Raw genomic sequence first — 21,636 nt, 5'->3', positions numbered from 1 at the left:
TATTGCCCCACATCTTTACCATTTATAAGCCTTTCTTCTGGTAGACAATTTAGCTTTTATTTTATTTTATTTTTATTTCACTGACTACTAACAAGATGGACATTCTTGGACTCCCTCCCCGTTAGCTCCTCAGCTCTCACTGCTGGTAGAGGTGGCAGGAGCTGAGGTGCCGTGAGAAACCCGACAGCACCTATACGAGCCAGCTGTGGCCAGTTCACACAAACAAGCCTGCTCCTCAGTAGCAATTCTAGTTCAGAACAGCCAAACCTCTTACCCGGTGTGCAGAATTACAACAGGCAAAAGAAGATGAAAGATGACTACGTCAAATCCAAAAGGCTAGGTGAACAGAAGGAAGTCATAGACATACTCACCTGGGCCACTGATACAAACAGTTCTTATTGCTATAAACTCATCTGAGGAGTTTGCTTCTTAAGTCATTTCCGGTCTTGATGCCTTGCAGTACTCACTGTGTGTGGCAATGAGAGAGATGTCCTCAGTACCCTGGGTATTATCTTGCCTTTTCTTTCAAAGCACTCAGCCTTGGCAAAACTCCTTTCTCCTGCTTGACAACATCGTATTCAAACATTTTTTTTTCTTAAAATATCCCTAGATGGGACCATTAAGATGGCTCAGTTGAGTAAGGCCTGGGACTCACATGGTGCATGGGAGAACTGATTCTCAAAACTTGTCCTCTGACCTCCACATGTATGTCATTGCATACATACAATCACATACATGCATGCAAGCACATGCACACACATAAGCACATATATATGCAATAATAAATAAGTATAGACACTGAATATCTCTAGATTCTTGGGCTTCTGAGACTCTTTAGTGTTTTACATCCCAGTACGTTTACTTCATAACCAATGAGGAGTTAGACATTGATAAAGATAACTCAGTCAACAATCAGAGCCATACCCTGATTCTTATGTTTAAAAGCAAGAGCAAACAGTCCACAATTATAGTATCCAATGTGCTTCCTCATAATTGTTAGATTTTTCCTCATATTCATGCTGTGGAATTTCAGTGTCAACACCAAGAACCTAAAATGAGTTTATTTTCTCATGTTTGTTGTTAATCCTTGATTTTCAGTCCTTTGTGTCTGGGCCTGATTTAAATTCTTTAGTAAAGCCGTATAACCCATCTCTTGTATCCATGACTGACTTTCTTAGTAACTCAGCCCCAGTTTACTTTCTCTGTGTAGCTTGCACATGTGCATGTGTGTGTGTGTGTGTGTGTGTGTGTGTGTGTGTGTGTGTGTGTGTGTGTGTGAGCGCGTCCACTGACTACTGAACTGAATAACATTTCTAAAGGCAGGATGTTGGCTGTTGGAAATTAGACTCCTCTTTACTGTCTCTTGACCCTGATAGTGACACAGTCATGACATGTGTTCCATTTCCTTCTCAGATTGCATATCTTCTGTGTGAACATTTCAGCCACTGTCCTTTTATGAAGCTCCTGCATGCGTTCACTTAGCTGATGACCTATTTCATGTCTACAGGAAAAAAAATACAGTAGACAAAAGAGGAAATATAGAAACTGTCACTGCTTTTACAACTCAATGGGATTTGTGACATGTACACATCTCTGCTTAGCGACAATATGTATACACACATATACACACATATGCGTGTGTTTCCATATGTAATCTCTCAGGTCTGTCATCTTTCATCATCCATTTGCCATCTATATCTCTATCATCTCTTGATAGACTTATCACCCCAACCTGCCATCTATAGGTTTTATCTTTCTATTTGTCACCTCGCTGGTTAACATCCATCGTCTGTTTGCCATCTGTCTGTCATCCATCATTTATCTACATTCACCTACATTGGTCACTGCAAACAAGTTGCCCATCCTTTTACCCGAAGACACCTCATTAAGTAGGGTAACAGGTTCTCTTTTTACTAATGCTGTGACGTACATGCCTCCATCATTTTTGTCCCTGTGGCCTTCATAATTTGTAGACGTTTTTGAACCGTTCAGATCAATCTTAAAACATTTTGCTGTTTTTTTCCTTAAAAACAAAACAAAACAAACAAACAAAATTGTCCCTGTCTGTATGCAAACTTGTTGTATTTTTCTTTATTCCACAGCTGCATAAAAAGACTTGGGAAAACTCACGTACTGTAGTAGTTTTCTTCCCCTGAGGCCACTTCAGGCAGACTGATGGCACCTACTGCTCCACTGAAGCTCTTCTCACATGCTTAGCAATGTGCCCTTAAGTACTAAACACAACTATCAATCAGTTCTGCTCCCACCCAGCTGCATTTCTCTGCAGCTCATGTTTACCTTGTCCTTAGAACACATTTTTAATTTCTGTTTCGACAGTGAACATACTCCTGATTCCCCACCATTCTCTGGCCTCTCAGTGTGTATTTCGCTCACCATTTTTCTCTCCTCTAACAATACTGACTCCCAAGGGCGGGTTCCTTTGGTCTTCAGATTGTTTTTCATCTGGACTTAGCAAATATAAATCAGCTATGTGTTTTTACTAACCCCTAAAATTTTCATCTTCTTATATGATTTTGGTCCTGAACTATAGGCCAACTTTCTAAGCAGCACATCAATTCAAAAGAAAAATGGGACCAAATGAGCTTTCAGTGCAACAGATCATTACCCCTGAAGTATTAGGAGTCAGAGACTTTCCTGTAAGCAGACAGGAAAGGAGCTCTAGGTTGTCTACTGCAATTTTCTTTTTAACATTTAAGATGGTGGATTCCTGAAGTCTTCTTTCTCCATATCAAAGATGGAGAGGGATTTTTTCCTGCTAGAAGGAACTGTTCAGTAGGACTAAATCTCTCAGATAGGGCGAGTGGAAAGTGATCAGCTTCTGTTTCTTGGCTTTATCCATCCACTAGGACCAGCTCAAACCAGGCAATTTTTAGGAAGAAATGGACGGCAAACATATACAGCTTCTGATTTCTACAAAAATCCTCTGATTCTTGTCGAGATCCCTCCACTACTGGAGGAATCTGTCTTTTTGTCTGCTTTGTGGTCGCATACACAGACACAAAGACACACACACACACATACATGTACATACAGACACACACACAGACATATGCGTATACACAGACACAGACACACACACATACATACAGACACACAGACACACACAGACAAACACACACAGACACATGCACGCACACAGACACACAGATACACACACAGACTGTTTCTCTTCAGGGCATCACTCACCTGTGATTCCCATGTTCTTCTCTTCTCCCTTTAAGCAACAGCTTAAACAGTTTATCGCACACCCCTTTATAAAAAAAATCCTCATGAGTTTTGAAGGCATAAGGACTTTAGTGCTCATGAAGAAATAAATCTGTCCTATCAAATGTGTTGTTATCATTCTCTTTGCTCCAGTACGAGTCCCTTTATAAGTCAGTTTTTCACATGTATCAATAAGCTTTTCATCACTGTAACATGTGCTGTTTTCTTAGTATAGCACTTTTAAATAGAGAAAAAGTGACTATTTTTTTAAGCCAAATCAAAATCCAAAATAACTAAATGGTTAAATGTTACGGTTTGTGCTTGTTGTCAGGTTTAGATTATGTTCTGACAATTTATTTCATGTTTTATACATTTAAATTTCCTACTTTTCAAAACCAGGGGCTGGAGAGATAACTGAGCAGTCAAGATCACTTGCCGCTCTTCAGGGAGAACTGAGTCCAGTTTCCAGCACCCGATCAGGTGCCTCACCAGCACCTGGAACTTCAGCTCTAGGGAATCTCACGTCCTCTTTTGGCCCATGAAATTCATATACCTGCACATGCACAGACAAATGTGCAATTTAAAAAATAAAATGTTTTGTATAAAAACCCCCACTCTTGGTGAATTCATGCAGATCTCTTAATTTTTTCTCTAATGGTTTGAAACTCTGACATCTCATTAATATTTTTCAAATGGCTGCACTTGAAATTTCAATGTATATTTAAAATTTTCTACTTCTAGGCAATGTCTTATGTTAATCGTCCTCTTTGTGTTTTCACATAAATCAAGACTTGCAGCATTCAGACTTTCCTTCCACTTCCTGGTATATTTTCATGCCAGAAGAGTAGGAAAGAAAATAATTATTTTAATTTGAGATCATCAACAGTTAATTTGATTTTAAGATAAGTCATTTTTTTCCTTTTAAAATGCTTCTATTTAAACCTGTGAATAAACTGTGCAATTTCTTTCTCCTCTAATCTTACTTGGATGTTGTGTGGTACTTTACCTTTTGGTCATAAAAAAGTACCGCCTAGGACTGTGCCCTATCCTCAGGACAACCAGAGCAGGAACAGTGCACTGGTAGCCAGGTCCTTGGAAATGGAATGGGGCTATTGCAACTCTCTCTCCTGAGAGCCTCCTTCCCCCAGCAGCAAGTGCTCTGGGGAGATGTAGTTGTGAAGTGGAAGATTTATTAAAAATCAGGGCATCATGATGCAGCGTCTATGAAGCCTCCCTATAAGATGGGGTAGGACTTTTTGGAAATGCAGCTGTTTGGGGGAGGGTCATCCAAGTTTCTGTAACTTCTCACTCCTACACTTTAAGCAACCCCATTGGACACATTGATGTCACAAAACCTGACTTTGGTTTGCTGGAAGTGCTGGAGTGAGTGGATCTCCTTGGGAAAATTAACAGAACACTAATGGTTCCTTCTTCAGATTTGTGTCTTTTTGCCTCAGTGTTTCTCCTAATAATTCTTCCAGATTAGGTAGGGTGGGTAAGAATTATGCAGTTACATTTTTAAAAATGTTTTAAAAATTGAGGTGTCCACCTGGCTTCCATTACTAAAAATGTTAAAGTAAAATTCATACATTTTTAAACCTAGTGAATATATGTGATTTTCCAGGTTTATGTTTCCTTATACACTTACGTCAGACACTCTGCCTACCCTTGCTAGTCATCAAATTTCTCAGGTGTGTTTTGCTGCAGTATTACCACAGCTATGACACCTCGAGGAGATAGTAATTTTCCAGACCTACTAGAACTGTAGAAGATCACCACTGAAAGACTATTGAGTCAGACAGATCCCTTGAAGACAGACAGACAGACAACAAACAGAGAGAGAGAGAGAGAGAGAGAGAGAGAAGCCAGGCTGTAGGTAGAATAAAGGACTTTTCCCTTAAATATATAAGATTGCTAATTTCAGGTATTTACATTTCTCTGATTTTTACCTATATGTATTGTTTATTTAATCAATATTTCATATCATGCACTTTAGAGGATTTTTAATCCAGCAACATGGCTGCTCTGGCAAAGTCTATATGATCCAGCAGGAATTAAAACATGCCCTTAATACACACTTTATTCTGATTTTAATATGGGCATGCCCTTAGTACATACCTTTAATCCCAAACAATATAGGTGATGATAGTTTGTAGAAAAAAGCAGCCACGTTTGAAAGTGATGTCTAATTGAAGGGCAGACAAAGTGATGGGTCAAAGAAAGATTTGACAGAATGAGACAGAGATAGGATATGCCCAGTCCTCACAAGAACAGTACAGGAAAGAGAAGCTCTTGAAGAGCAGTGCAGGGAGAGTCATTTGAGAGTCCGTGTGGTTCAGTTTGTGGAGTCAGAGTCAGGGCAGTGGAGTTGAGTGACATTTCATGCAGTTAAGTTTGTGCACTCAGCTCCACTGAGTTCAGTTCCGTGTGGTCCAGGGCAGTTTAGTTGAGTTGGGTTCAGTCAGTCAATGAAGAAGGCAGTGTGGCGAAGGTGAGCTCTGTTCCATTCAGTTTGTGCAGCAGAAGCAGTTGCAGCCAGAGGATAAGAAAGAACCAGATGATTAGAACAAGTTTCCAGAATTGGTTTGAGGCTAAGCAGCGCAGTTCTATGAGAAGCAAAAAGAAGCCAGTTTGAATCAGTCATCTTGGAGAAAAGGTTGGACCAAAAGAGCTGAGTTGAACCAGGCAGCCGGAGTTCAGAAAGAGCTAAAAACGATGAGCGTATTCAGTAGTAAGCATCAAGGATGCTAATTACATCTGGTGGTAAAAGTTACTTTTACAACTTATTATGTGTTGGTTTGTGTGCATGTGCGGGCACGCGAAGGCAATTTGTGTGTGTGTGTGTGTGTGTGTGTACAGGTGCATATATGCAGAGACTAGACATCAATGCAGAAAGACATCAACGGGCATCCACTGTCTTTTTCTAGCTGTCCCTCTCCTCATTTTCCTTTGAATCAGGATCTCTCTCTCTCTCAATCCGGTGCTTACATTTTCTTCACTAGGCTAGAAGCAATCAAGACCCTGCAAGCATATCTTGAGCCCTTGGTACTGGGGTTGCTGGTGTATATGGGATACCACATGTATTAAGTGTGTGCTGGGATCTATATTAGGGTAGTGTCCTAACCGCTGAAAGAACTCTCCACCACTAGTGTGTGCTGGGATCTATATCAGGGTAGTGTCCTAACCGATGAAAGAACTCTCCACCACTTCAAATCATTTTTCCAATCTTTTTTTGTGATACTTTTTTTACAGTTAGATTTTGTACACCAACTGTAACCATTGTGTATAATTTATGAGACTGTTTATTTTCTCAGTGTTTTTCCATTGTGACAGGTCAAGACTGTTTGTAATTTACATTATAAATGTTTCCCCCAATAGCTTGGAACTCAGTATCAGTTCCAATTATTTCAACTAATTTAATTAAAATAACACAAAAACTCATTTTCTACTGAAAATAATTACCAAACTCCAAAGACTACTATCTGGACCATTTTCAATATTTTATAAGATTGGATATTAATGGCAATTAGACATGCTGTAAGGTTTGAATATCCTCGGTGACTTAGATAACCTCACCAGATCAAAAGGCAAGCTAACCAAGATAAAGTATTAATAATCCCAAAGAGACAGAGTAGCAATCCTATGATAATCATTTACATCTAAGGAAAATAGCTAAAGTTTGAATCTCAACCATCTATTATTTAATTTTTTTCCAGGAGACTAGAGAGAGCCTCAGGGCTTAAGAGAATTTGCTGCTCTTGCAGAGGAATCAGGTTTCCATTTTAACACCCATATCAGGTGGCTCAAAACTGTATGTAACTCAAGCTCCAGGGATTGGATTCCCTTTTATGGCCTCCATAGACCAATGCACATACACTCACAAACATACATACTAACAAACAGACACATAGATATACACATATATCTAATTTTTAAAGTAAATGATATCTTTTACAGTGTATATCATAGGACTGCTAATGTTAGGATAACTTTCCTATCCCTGAGATTCTCAGGGTGGAAGAATCAATGTGTCTTCCTGTATGTTTTATGATTGTGCTTGTCTGTCCATGAGAGAAAAACTTTCACTTTATTTGTTTCTATATTGTCAAAAAAAATGCTACTTCTGTGTAAAGGGAAAATGCATGAGCTCACACAATTCATCCCTTAATACCTGCAAAAAGAATAGCTCCAAGTAGTTATACTGTATCTGCAGCCTTAGATGAGACAAAGAGGGCATACCATGTCTGTACTTACATGCGAGACAGAGAGGGTATATCTCTTCTGCAGGGAGAGGGAGAGGAAGAACCTTCTTTCCCACAACTCCCATGCCCTTGTCCCCAGACTTCCAGCAGGCCGAGTAATTGAGTGAGTAGATATTTATCTTTGGAAAAAAACTACATTAAAAGTCAAGAACATTTGTGTCCAAGACAATGTTCTAAAACCTTAGTAGGGAGACTTAGATATATCCTTCAGGATGGTGATGTATCATAGGACACTATAAAACAAGGTTGGTTTTTGTTGCTCCCCTTCCTCCTACATCATCTCCCCCTCCCCATACTCCCTTATATCCTTCCTCTCAGACAAATCTTTTCTGCTGTCCTAACGCTTGTGCTCCACTTCCCCTGCAACTTTCTCAAGACCCATCACCCTACTGTGGTCCCTCTCTAGTTTTACAGCCTGTACTTACCGTATCCTCCAGTCCACCAACCTTCTGCCTAGTTAATAGTTCCACTTTTCTCTACCCCTGCATACATTTTCATTGTGTGTGCATATTTTCCACTATATGTTCATCTCTGAATGAACATCTAGGTTGCTTTCTTTACCTTGTTACTGAGGATACAGCATCAATAAGCACGAATAAGCAAATGATCTCTGTGGTGTGATACAGATGCCTTAGAGCACATGCCTGGGTGCAATATAGCTGGGTTATATAGCAGTCCTATTGTTTAGAAGAAAACTCATATTGATTTCATGACAGCATGGTTACTGAATGGCTTAGAGTTTTTGACTCTTAGTAGTATGCACGACAAGATGACAGCTCCGAAGTGAATGTTAAATTTGTTGACATGCACCTAATGACAACATCAAGCATTAAAAAGACAATTAATAAAGGTTTACAATTAAATACATTATATACACAAGATAGAAATTCCTGTAATTAATACCTACAAATTATAATTCCCAGTAATATAACTGATATAGGAATATCAAATACCCAAATGCCAAAGGGATGTGTTTTTATGTTAATATACTCTTTCTACATTTACTCTACAGACCATGAAAACACACACTACTAAAGAAGCAAGGGAATTACTTAACTATGGGCAGGAGAGTATAAATAGTTTCAAGTGAAGACTAACCTGCAGATGAATCCAGCTATGTATTCTTAGCCCTCAAGAGAGGACTTTCTCTGAAAATGTTGCTGTACTAAAAGACATCAAGCAGTTTGTCGTTAATATCAGAAAGCTGAGCCTATGGGTTGGCTGTTCTCTGATTAAGGAAGGGATGTCTATAAACCCAGCTCAAGGTAAAAAGGCCAGCACAGTGATGGCCAGGGAACCCAAGCTGATGGCATTATTTGGAGAAACTGGAAGCTTGAGGAGTAGACCCTAACTGGAGGAAGTGTGTTATTAGAGATGAGACTGGAGGGTTTACAGGAGGATGGCCCTATTTCCTCTGTGTTCCATGCTAGAGGAAGCCGTTCCTTCCTTAGGTAGCTTCTTCGCAGGCATTTGAACACAGTAATGATTAGAGCAATGGATACATTCTCTTAGTGTCAAAACAAACCCATAAATCAATATCAGACCATAGTTTACTGGTTTAATTTTCATAGTAGTAGAACTTAATAATCCAGGAGCTGTTTTCTTGGTATTTTGAGTTTAAATAAACAAGTATTTATATTAAAACTAAAGCAATTATGTATTTTAGATTTCTAGCCTTGGTAGATGTTAAGATACCTAGCATCCTAAGAAGCTTCCATTGCAGAAAGGGGTGATTCTGCAGCTAAAGAAGAGCTCATAAGATGACGAAGACACTGATATCCTCTACAATAATGAAATACTCAAAAGAAAGAAGGTATCTTATTAATCTCCAGCATAATAATGCCAGATTTGTTTCTCAAAAAAGCATATAACATTCATTTGATTGGTTCTGTCTCAATTACCGTCCTATTGCTTTGACTGAGGTAAATTATAGAAAAAAGAAGGTTTTTTTTGTTGTTGTTGTTATTTTGTTCATTTGTTTCTGTTTATAGTACCAGAGGGCTAAGTTCCAAAATAGCAGGGGAGCGGTATCTTCCACCTAGACCTGAAAGTCTAGATCACACATCTAAATGTGTCCCCAATAAAAGATTTCTTCAGCAACTACATAGCTCCTAACCCTTCACAAACAGTAGCATCAACCATGATTGTTGCCAGACAATCACAAGGGCATGCCATTTAAACCAGCACAGGTGCTTGCTTTTGAAAAATGACCAATGTAAGTATTGCATTTAGCAGTAGCAAAAAAATAATATCACCCATGGATCAACCTGGGGTTGTCAGCCTCTGAGGCAGGCATCTTTACCCATGAGCCATCTCCAACGCTCCTTCAAATTAAAGAATTTTAAGAGTAAAATTGTACATACCAGGTTGATTTACTCTACAATAGAGCATGCACATTGCAGGGAAAGTTGGTTGAGCTACACATATATTTTATGCTGAGTTGTGATCCAGCAAGTGATCTACCACTGTTAAATAGGCAACGTTTGTGCACATACTGTTACACTAGGGATCTGGAAAGACAGTCTCCTTTACATATGTCTTTTGTTCTCATCTTGTTAGGGAATCAAAGATACTACATATACAAATTAGTAACTAGCTGTGTGGCATGTGGAATACTGAGGTAAAGAGAAAAGGCACATGCCACTAAAGGGGTCAAAATGAAAGAAATAGATCCCTGGAATGAGAAGCCATGCCTACCATCCTGTGCATGTGTGTGTGCACAGGAATCTGAGTGAGGGAATTGGAAAATGAGGAAGTAAAACAGTATTTATTGAGCACCTAATGCATTCCTTCTATTGTGCCACATTGTTCCTCTTCCTAAGAATGCTGTGAGCTTGGGTTGTAACAATTCCTCCATATATCCATTCCCATAAGGTCCCCCAAAATAAACAAACCAAATTACAAACCACAAATTACAAATTACAAATACATTATTGTGAACCCTGGGGGAACCAGTGAGTTTGTAGGGGTCACTTACAGAGCGTAAATGAGGGGTTGCTTGCTGCAGGAGACCCAAAGTAGTCACACTGAAAGTTATCCTTCTCTGAAACAATGTGAACAGTCTTACAAGCAGGCACCGTGGATCTGAGGAAGATGGAGATGGATTTCCTCTGACTACTGTATTTTATAACAGCTTCATATTTTTGTTTCATGGAGGGGAAAAGTGGTTACTAAAAAAGTTGAAATACATCAGAATTTACAGAGATGTTGGGGTTGGAACTTGCAGTCATGTTGTTCTCATTACATATCAGTTTTTAAAATAACACATGGCAAACAAATTAATAAAGAGCCTCATAGGCCAGCTTGGTCTATGTTGTCTCCTTGGAATCAGAGCATTGAGGAAGACATGACATTTGTTTTATTCCTGCCCTTCCTTGGAATGAGAGGGTATGGGAAGGCAAGTGACAGTACTGACAGATTCTCTTATAAACATGCTAGAAATAGGTGCTTTTACCTTTATTACATTGAGAGTTCTTATCTGTGAAATGTGTTGGGCATAATTTACCTGGGTCATATTGATTAACTCCAATAAACTGCAATGTATGGCTTTGTACAGCATAAATGTAATGTATTATGTATTGTGAGGAGAGTAGGGTGGAAACATAGTTGAATATGCTTTTACTTTACTATAATATCAGGATTTATTAGGTAAATTCACGGACTCAAATGCTTCAGTCACAACCTTTGACAATAATCCACTTTCACTGGTAGCCTTCTGAGGTGACTGCAAGTTACTTTATTCCAATCTTAATTACTAACACTAGGTCTCATGACACATCACATAGCACACTGTAAATACCTACACAGATGCATATTAATCATGGGGCTACAGAATGAATACAAGTTAAATGGGCTGCAGCAGAGATGAAAAGCGCAGAAGTGTGCCGAGAAACGTAATGAACCAGACCCAGGCTGGGAGGAAGGTGCTGGTGGGTCCTCCCGAGTCAGGTTTAACCTTGAAGCTACTGAGTTAGTATATGGATGGGAGGCCATATGGCTTCAGAGCAGGAAACATACCATCAGCAGGAAACAGATGTTCAGGTCCTGGTCCAGGTGGGTGAACAGCTGGTCAGGCAGGTGGTCAAGAACCTACCTTGTCTAAACAGTGACAGATAAAGTTTACCTGTAGCTCCAGGAACACTAGGAAAGTCCAAAGTCCTGACACACACACACCAGGTATCCAATAATAGATTGGTGAGGAGCCATGGCATCTTAGTGTTGGATGTCTATCACTTTATGGCCTTGGTTCTCAACCTTCCTATTGCACTCTTTCATGTTGTGAAGACTCTCAATTATAACATTATTTTTTGTTGTCTTATAAGTATAATTTTGCTACTGCTATGCATCTTAATGTAAATATTTAACATGTAGGCTATCTGATATATGACCCCTGCAAAAGAAAGAACCATTCAACCCCAGGGGATTGTGACCACTGCTCCCTAGTCTCAGTTCATCCAATAAATTTATAAGGTTGTACCCTTTCTCATTTTCAGGAATAATCCATTCATCAGTCTGTGCTAACAGACTGTGTAGTTTCTGGATCTATGTAGGGCCCTCAGTGATCCTCCTCCCTTAAGATGAAGTCACAAGCAACTTACAAAATGGAATCTCCTAACATAATGCCCACCTTGAAAAACAGCATTTGTGAAATATAAAATAACTTGGAGTAGGGAAAGGACTGATCTCAACAGTATGAGACTATGAGAATACAAATTAAGAATACTTTCTAACCACAGTAGCTTCCTCTGTGATGATGGGCCAAAGAGAGGCTGAATTTAGGTCAGGGTACTCTTGAATTGAAAGAAGGGTAGAGGAATCTATCTAGGCAGGAAAAGCGGAGGCAGGCTTCCTGAGATGATGCCTTCCTGCTTCCACAACATACTTCAAAGGGAATGATAGGGGCAGATCTCTAAACAGAACCAAAGGGGTAAGGGAAGGACCGAGCAGCCCTATCAAATACTCAAGCCAGCACCCAGTTAGCAGATTTCCAGCCATCAGACCCCTTATTTCCAGAAGGACAAAGCAGCTAATGTGGATTGGCTTTCTGTCTTCCTGGAGGTTCAATTCTCTATTAATACTAGGGAATAACCTCAGCGATCCTTAAATAAATGCCATCACACCTGTTACACAATGCATTGGCAAAGGACTTGTGGAGAAGTGTTAAAGCTAATTTTATAAACCTGTGTTTGTTTACAGTTTCTTTCTTAACCCAGTTATCACCCAAATAGTTGCGACTCTTTATATTATTTTAACATAGCTTTATAGCATCAATCTTGGGCAATTGAAGTCTGTTCTTAATCCTCTGTGTCATTCTGACTCCTTATTTGCGAAAATACCTTAGTTACTTGCTTGTTAGTTCTTTCTTTGCTCCAGCTGAGTCTTTCTCATCTCGCCTGCACATCTGTCTTTGGCTCAAACCCTTACTTACTCTAACTCCTCTTCCCTTGGAGGGCAGGAAGTCCAGCCAACTCTACCCCCTGCTTAACTATTCACTGTAAGTTACTTTATTGACATATCAGGGGGCAATTGGGGAGCAGTGTTTTAATAATATTTAGACAGGAGATTCTCAGAATAAGGATTGCAACCAAATTATCAAAGGGGGCAGTACAGAAATCAACATTTGATTGCAGAACCACCTTGTGCTTGCAGAGCACTATGGAACCTCTCTGTATCCCATGCACCTTGTGCTCATCAGTGACTTGAAATTATGACTAAAATGTGAATAGCAATAATCTCTCTCATTCGTCTGACAAGAATTCATAAGAACAAAGTTCCCTACTTTGTGTTATCACAACATCCTGTCCCAGCAGCATTTTTCTTGAAAATTCCTTGGTATCATTGCATTTGTTTCCAATCATACCTACTACACAGTCATACACACACACATACACACACACACACACACACACACACACACACACACACTCCTATAAAGGCTAAGGAACGCCTCTGAATGGGGTGGGAAGAAGATAAAAGTGAGGGCTAAGGTGGTGCCATGAAATATTAGCTTCTAGACATGTCTAAGGAGGTTGTGTATGACTGTACAGCAACTCTAGATTCTTAAACAAGATGAACCCATTTTAAAATTCCAGCATGGATAGCGTAGCAAATCCCAATGCCCCTTTGTAACTGAGGATGTATTGGCAATTGATGACTCCTAAACAAGATAGAAACATCTTTCTTTCAGATAACAGCATAGCCACTGGTAGGACCACAGTGCCACCAGTGGATAACCCCATACAAATGTGCCTAGGAGCAACTACCTGATTCTGGAGATTTTTTAAAAGAGGAAATGAAATTAACGGGGAGGTGTGTTGCTGACCAGGTTGAGAGAAGTTGAAGGGGTGGGATCAGCCATATTTATGAGTATTATATAAGGTGAAAATGTATAAAATATTTAAAGTCATTTGAATGTAAATATTTAATAGAAACAAACTTAAAAATAATAAACCCAACCAAAGAGGTGAAAGATCTCTCTACAGTGAAGGGTTTTAATCTTTAAATAAAAAGATTGAGGAAGAAATTGATCTGGACAAGGTGTGCACTCCTTTAGTCCCAACACTCAGGAGGCAGAGGAAACTAGTGGCATGTGGATTTTTGAGAGTTAAAGGCCATCTTAGTCTACAAAGCAAGTCCATCCCATCCAGGGCTATTACTCAGAGAAACCCTGTTCTGAAAATATAACAAAACAAAACAAAGAGTATAAAAATGACAATCCTAACAAAAGTACTTTGCAGATTCAATGCAATTCAAATTAAACTCCCTATGAAATCTTCACAGAACTAGAAAAACAATCTTAAAATTCATTCAGAATCACAAAAGAGTTTGGATAACAAAGTAATAATTGGCAAAAAGAAGAATGCAGAAGAGATTCAAATATCATATTTCTATTTATATCATGAATCTGTAGTAATAAAAATAGTATTATACTGGTACAAAAACAGACATGTAGATCAATGGAATAAAATAGAAAACACATATATGAATACATGCAACAGCATTGATCTTATATTTGCTAAAGATGCCTAAAGATACTCTGGAGAAAACACAGCATCTTCAACAAATGGTGCTATGAGAATTGGATGCCCATATGCAGACTAATGAAATTAGACTCCTATCTATCTTTTTACATAAATTCAACTTCAAATGGATCAAATATCTTGATGTGAAACCAAACCAAACCAAAACAAAACAAAAAAACTAAAATGGCTTAAAGTAAACATAAGCAGTATTCTATAGGATTCAGGGATTAGAAGGAACTTCTTTGTGTTTTTTTTTTTAACAAGTTTTTTTTTCCTTTTAATTCATATACACTGGTTGTCTCTCCCTAAGGCAGAATTTGAGAGGTTAGCATTGGACATAAAGAAGAGAAATGTTTATAGCTCAGGGGAAGGGAGTTTCCAAATGTGGGAATTTGCTGGTCAAAATAGGTGGGGTTGTAGGAACAGAACATAAGCATAACAAGTTAGTTATAGCAACCTCCTGAAATAAAGACATGATTGAAAGGTGATCATAACAAAGTAGTTACAACAATAGGTAGTCATAAAAACCTTTTGAAACAAAGGTAGAGTTACAAGATGGTTATAAACAACATTTTGGAACAAAGACATGCAATCTGAGGCAATCTTAGAGTTGGAAAACATATGGATAGGATTTCTAAGCAGGATTCCATTTGCTTATGAATGAAGGTCAATAGTTGACAAATGGAAACTCATAAAGCTAAAAACCTTCTGTATAGCAGAGGGCACAATCAACCAAGTGAGGCTGAATTCTAAAAAGTGGGGAAGAATTTTTGCCAGCTATACATCTGATAGAGATTTTATATCCAGAATATACAAAGAACTAAAACACAATGTAAACACACACTGAAACACACAGAAGACACAGACACAGACACACACACACATACACACACACACACACATACACACACACAAAACAAATGACCCTCCCAAATGAATTATAGCTTTAAACACAGAGTTCTTACAATGAGAGATTAAAAATGGCCATTAATGTTCACAAAATGTTCAGTATCATAAACAATCAAATACATGCAAGTTAAAACTGCTTTGAAATTTTCTCCCACTCCTGATAGAATGGCTGAGATTAAAAAAAAAAATCCTTGAGAAGGAATACATTGATTACCTGAGAGAGTTGAAGACCAGGTAAGCTTAATTTTAAAGTGAAGCTTAGTTGTTTAGAGGTTAAGATGTTTTTAGGTCTACATAGAAGTTTTAAGTTGATAAAGACAAGATGTGATGGAGATTAATTTACATTCAGAATTGTGGGAAAGAATAAGCCTTGTCACAGGTGGGAGCAGTCTTGGCAGGCTTTACCCTTGGGGCACCCCATGAATACCTTGTGACAAACTGAGTGGAGCCATCCTGGGGCTGGAATTCAGGAAGCAGACCTGGGAACCCCACCTGGACTATTGTCTTTCTAATTGACCCTCACCGGGAGAAGGAGATGGTCCTTCCCACGTGACTCAGGGGTTGGGGAAGAGAGAACAACAAAGTGAGCTGGGCGGGAGAGAGCAGAGAGAGCGTGCAGAGCAGCAGACAAGCTGGAACAGCACGCAGGCCAGAGAGACACCTAAGGACCCGTCCCGTGGAACGGCTACTGGAAGGTTCACTCTTTTGTCCCTTTAACCTTTTTCCTTCTTGTATAAGCTAGTTGGGTTGTATAATAAAGTTTAATTGCTAAGAAACAGAGTCAACACAGAATTTTAGATGCAACAAGATAGGAAAGATGTTTTCTTCAAGGCTGTGAAAAATAAATAGTCAAAACACTTAAGAATGTAACATTTATATAATCCCTGATTGTGTCATAGTTATTGTGGCTATAAGTAGTTTATTGAATATATGTGTAATAACTGTATATGTACAAAATAAAAATAAAAATAAATTTAAAGAAAGTCCTAATAACAAATGCTGGGGTGGTGTGAAAAAAGAGGACCCCCATTCCCTACTTATGAGACTACAAAGTGGTGCATCTACCATGGAAATTGGTGTGCAGAATCTTCAAAATGTGAAAAATACATTTACCATATAACCCTTAGGTAGCACTCCTTTGCAAATGCCCAAAGGACTTGAAATCATACCCCATGGATATTTAGAAAGTTGTATTTACTCCTGCTCTATTCATAACGACCAATTAAATGGAAATAGAAACAACACATGTGGCCCTCAACTGAGGCATGGGTAATGAAAATGTAGTACAATGGAGTTCTATTCAGTCATAAAGAAGAAAATGAAATTAACAGGTAAATGGATGGAACTAAGAAGGTATAGTAAGTGAGGTAGCCCAGACCCCAAATGACAAAAGTCATATGTTCTCTTTCAAGTGCCATTCCTTGCTCCAAATCTTCAGATGCCATTATATAATCTGGAGTAACTCTAGAAACCTGGGGAAAAGACCATTGGGTGTAGGCTCTGTTTTTTAACAATTAAACTTTATTATACAACCCACCTAGCTTACACAAGAGGGAAAAAAGGTTAAAGGGAAAAAAGAGTGAACCTTCCGGTATCCGTTCCATGGGACGGGTCCTTAGGTGTCTCTGGCCTGTTTGCTGATTTCCGTGCACTCAAGCCTGGTCTGCACCTGCTGCTGCTCTCTCCTCTCTGCCTGCCTGTGTCACATGCAAAAGGCAGCGGGCTTCTTCCATTCAGGGTGGATTAGAAAAACAATAGTGCAGGTGGAGTCCCCAGGTCTGCTTCCTGAATTCCAGGCCCAGGATGGCTCCACTCAGTCTATCACAAGGTATCCATGGGGTGCCCAAGGGTAAAGCCCGCCAAGACTGCTTTCACCTGCGACAAAGCTTACAGTCTTTCCCACAGTTGGGGCTATGATGAGAGAAAGAAATAATAAGATGCAGGTGCTATGAAAGAACTTGGAAATGTTTGTTTTTTTTTTTTTAACTTGAGAGGGAGAATAAGAGTAATATAGCACTAAGTGAGAAGAAGGGAAGAGGGGTAAAGAACACTAAGTAGGTTTGAAACGCTTTATATTTACTTAAATAAAGACATTAATTGTAGATGTACACAAATATCTGTATAATTTAAGTGAAGTTACACCACTTGGGGTGGCATATTACACACAAGAGCCATCCATAGACTAACCAAAACTTTAATGGGAAACTTCCTTTTGAGTTGTTGGTCAGGAAGGTTCAGAAGACTCCCAAACATTGTATGGTACTGTAGTTTCCCTTGTTTTACTTCCAGAACTTGAATATAATATCCTATTGCTGAAGACACAATTTGAAGACAGTGCTTAGAGAAATCAAGATGTAACTGTCACTGAAGGCTCCTCTGACTAGATCTGCTGCCAAAGAGAAAAACAATCAGTAGTTTTACCAACATGTAAAGCTTATGAGCCACAACAATGACCACCATGGTAAGATTCCATTGGTGCAATAGTGGCATTTGTATCCTGAAGAAACCAACAATTTTCTAATTATACTATGGCCTACTCAGTAGATGGTAATTCATGCCTGGTATTATAAGCTTGGCTAACTACCCATGGCTGATAAGGTCATGAGCCCTAGAGAGGAAGTTACTACTGTCATTTTCCTAAACACATATAGTTTATAAATGCTTTCTAAATACTTATGCTTAAACCCACAGATGAATGTATCTTCCAGCCCTCATCAAAGGTTTGTCATTTTAATCAGCAGATAGACCTCATTACAGAAATCCACAACTGGTTAAAGTGCAAAGAAGAGCTGACTATTTAATTCCTGTCTAAAAGAGATTATTGTGAAAGAGTGGGTAGCAAATGTGTAAGAGCCAGAGGACTAGAACATCTTCTAGAGATTCTGTCTTTTACTTATGACACCCAGGAAATCTTAGCAATATGTTTATATAAATAGGACCCAAATGGCAACACCAATTGAGATGATGTCATCAGTGAGGGAAATATCACAAAGCCATGACCCTAGATGAAGAGCTAGAGGAAATAAATAGTTGCAAAGAGAAGGCATATCAGTCTTCCTTAAGGAGAATCTCCCTGAAGATGCATATGTATATGTGGACAACAATCAAAGGACTCAAAGGTTGTATTTACACATACATAAAATGAATGTGTGTGCATGTATGTATGTATATGCATGTATTTAAGAAGATGTGGGAATGGACTGGACATATGGGAGTGAAGGGAGTGGAGGAGACATGGAAGGGTTGGGGAAGTAGAAAGAGAGAGAGAAGTGATATAAACACAGTATTCCTATGAAATAATCAATTTCTAAATTAAAATAAGTAGATGGGAACTCAGATAAAATAGCCAGGCTTAGTTAAATGTTACAACTACCTCCTGGATGTATTGCCTATGCTCTTACATAAGTGTGAGCATGTATCAGTGTTTTTGTGACATCTCTTTATTCTCTCATTCCCTTCATTAATATATGTTTCCCAAACTCTAAGAAAGGCTGTGGCTTGCCTTCCTGTTTTTGTTGTGTTCCTACTGCATGTAAGACTAGACTACGTGTGAGAAGTACGTGACAAATATTTTCAAAAGAATGAAATAATCTTTTGCTTTGACCAGCTCTGGAATGACTAAATTTTTTAGAGAGTATAAATATGAAGATTAGAAAAACTGACGTTCATGAAAGCAAATATGCTTTTCTTAAAGTTTGTAAAGCATTGGCTATCCTATTTACACACCTTATTCTTCTTTTTCCCAAGAAGGTTGCTTTACAAAAATAGAGGTCACCATAAAGAAAGGTTTAATTAATTAACTAGTTATCATGGAGTGTATTTGTGTGTGTGTGTGTGTGTGTGTGTGTGTGTGTGATATGCCTGTGTGTGCATGTACACAGATGAAGAGGATTTCTTCCTCTAGAATTCTCACCATATTCACTTGATGCAGGTTCTTTCTCTGATCCTGACCCTCACTATTTTTTACCTGAACTGCCTGGTCAGGTGAAAAAAGGAATTGCTCTGGCCCATTTTCCATATAAGGTGAACTAAGAGCATATCACAGTCAGAAATATGAATATTCAGGAGATTCTTGGCACTTCTCCTCCACAGGTGGTGGCTTGTGCCTACTTTTCCCAGAGTTCTGGGAGTTTGGAAGTTGCAGACAGACTGCTACATAACTGAATCCATAATAAAACAAAGCAAAACAAACAAAAAACAGGGAGTAAAAAGTCCCACATCATTCATTTGATAAGGCTTTGCATCCTGAGCCAATAGTATGTTAAAAGAACACGAAGATTGTGACTCTCTAAAGAACTGGCCTATCAGAAAAAGAGCTCAGGGATTTTAAAAACCACACTCTTGGAAGCATCAAAACACAAGCCACATTTGCTTTTTTTCCTGTGCTCCCAGCTCTTTCTAGAGTGTCATTAAATTAAACAGCGTTACCTCTCTTATCAATGTATTACTGAGTGAGGGTTTTATTTCCCACCTGTCTCTCCCTCATCAAAGGCACACTTGGCTACACCTGTCTTGGTTAGGTAGGTTCTGGAGATCCCAACTCAGATCTTAAGGCTATCCTGTCATGCAATGTTGCCCAGTGTGCTGAGTTTAATACCTTGCTCTTAGTAGATTGCTGAGTAATTTATGTTAGCAAAGTGTATCATCTTCTCCCCACTGTTATTAAATGACTTCCCTACATGCTTAATCCCTGTATCAGACACTCTACTTCTTCACGAGGACTGAGACACAGGACTGAGGTGGGATGGGCTATGTACACTAGCAAATTCCATAATTTGTTAATCCAAAATAAATAAGTCAGGAAAAGATGAATTTTCCCTCTTAAACAATGTGGGGAGACATCCACTTACTTGTACTGAACTGTACACGATGCTTATAGACTGTATGTCTTAATTAGCATTTACACAACAGAACAAAAATAACAAGAACTTGGCAGTTTTCCATCCTTCTATATTTCATCATTTCAGTTCTTTTTTTTTTTTTTTTTTTAAATATGGTGCTCCAGTTCTGCAAATACAGCCAATTTTCTTAAGTAATTAGGTTGTCTACTTTGAGTAAACATGTTGCAATGTGAGAAAATGAAAGAGTGTCTGTGTGACTCAATATAAATCGTGTTAATTAAATACACTATTGTCTAGAAGCAACATCTAAAAACAACCACCAGAGAATGCAGTTTCAATGCAATAAATAGACTCCTGTGCTTGGATGCCTTAAGCCTAATGAGCCCTAGGAAATAACATCCAGTGAAGATTCTGTGTTTCTTATGGCCTAGGCCACTGTGTGTCCATTCATTTGTCAGAGTAGGGTACAGGGTTCTGGGACGTCGCTGATGTCATTGAAGAGAACAGTCATCTGCAGGGACAACACTGAGGCCAGGGCTGAATGAAGAGAAGAAGCGTATTTACTCAGTAAACACTGATAACCACAACAAGACCACCTGTTAAGTGACATGCACAGCATTTCTGTATAGTCTGTTCTGTAACCATTTGAAGAGCTGATGTTTCCTCCAAAGACAGACAGCTACAACTCAAAGTAACACAGAGTTCACAAAGCACAATTACAACAACTGACATTGGATTCATGTTTTATAAACTTGGCAAAATAACTATTCAAGGTTAGCAAGTATTGTATGTCTCCCTGGTAAAAACATGGACACACCTCACCACAGAGACCACACAGAAAACAAACAGAGAAACAAGTCTAGCTTAGTGAACTAGTATGTTTATTGGAGAACTTCTAGGAGAGGAGGAGGGAGTTTTCTTTTAGGGGTATGGAAAATTCAAAGGAAACTGCATCAGAGAAAGACTCAGACAGCATGGAGACGGTATGAGAAAGGCTACTTTGACTTAGTGAAGTAACACTTGTGCTAGGCTTTTTAAAAGGTATACAATATTCCTCAAGTTGTTCTACAAAATAAAAACAGAAGAAACATTGCCAAATTAATTTTTAAGACCACAGTTACCCTAATACCCAAACTACACAAATATTCCACAAAGAAAAATAGTTACAGACCAAGTTCTCTTATGAACATAAATGCAAAAAAACCCCAAACAAACAAACAAACAAAAAACAAAAACAAACAAACAAACAAAAACTCATCAAAATACTTGCAAATAGAATCCAGGAATATATAAAAAAGATCATCCACCTTGATCAAGTAGGCTTTATGCCAGAGATCTGGGGATATGCCAGAGGTTCAATATACAAAAATAAGTCAA

The sequence above is a fragment of the Acomys russatus genome, chromosome 6 (genome assembly GCF_903995435.1).
Source record: "Acomys russatus chromosome 6, mAcoRus1.1, whole genome shotgun sequence".
Lineage (NCBI taxonomy): Eukaryota > Metazoa > Chordata > Mammalia > Rodentia > Muridae > Acomys > Acomys russatus.
Note: the sequence above shows the minus strand (reverse complement) of the source record.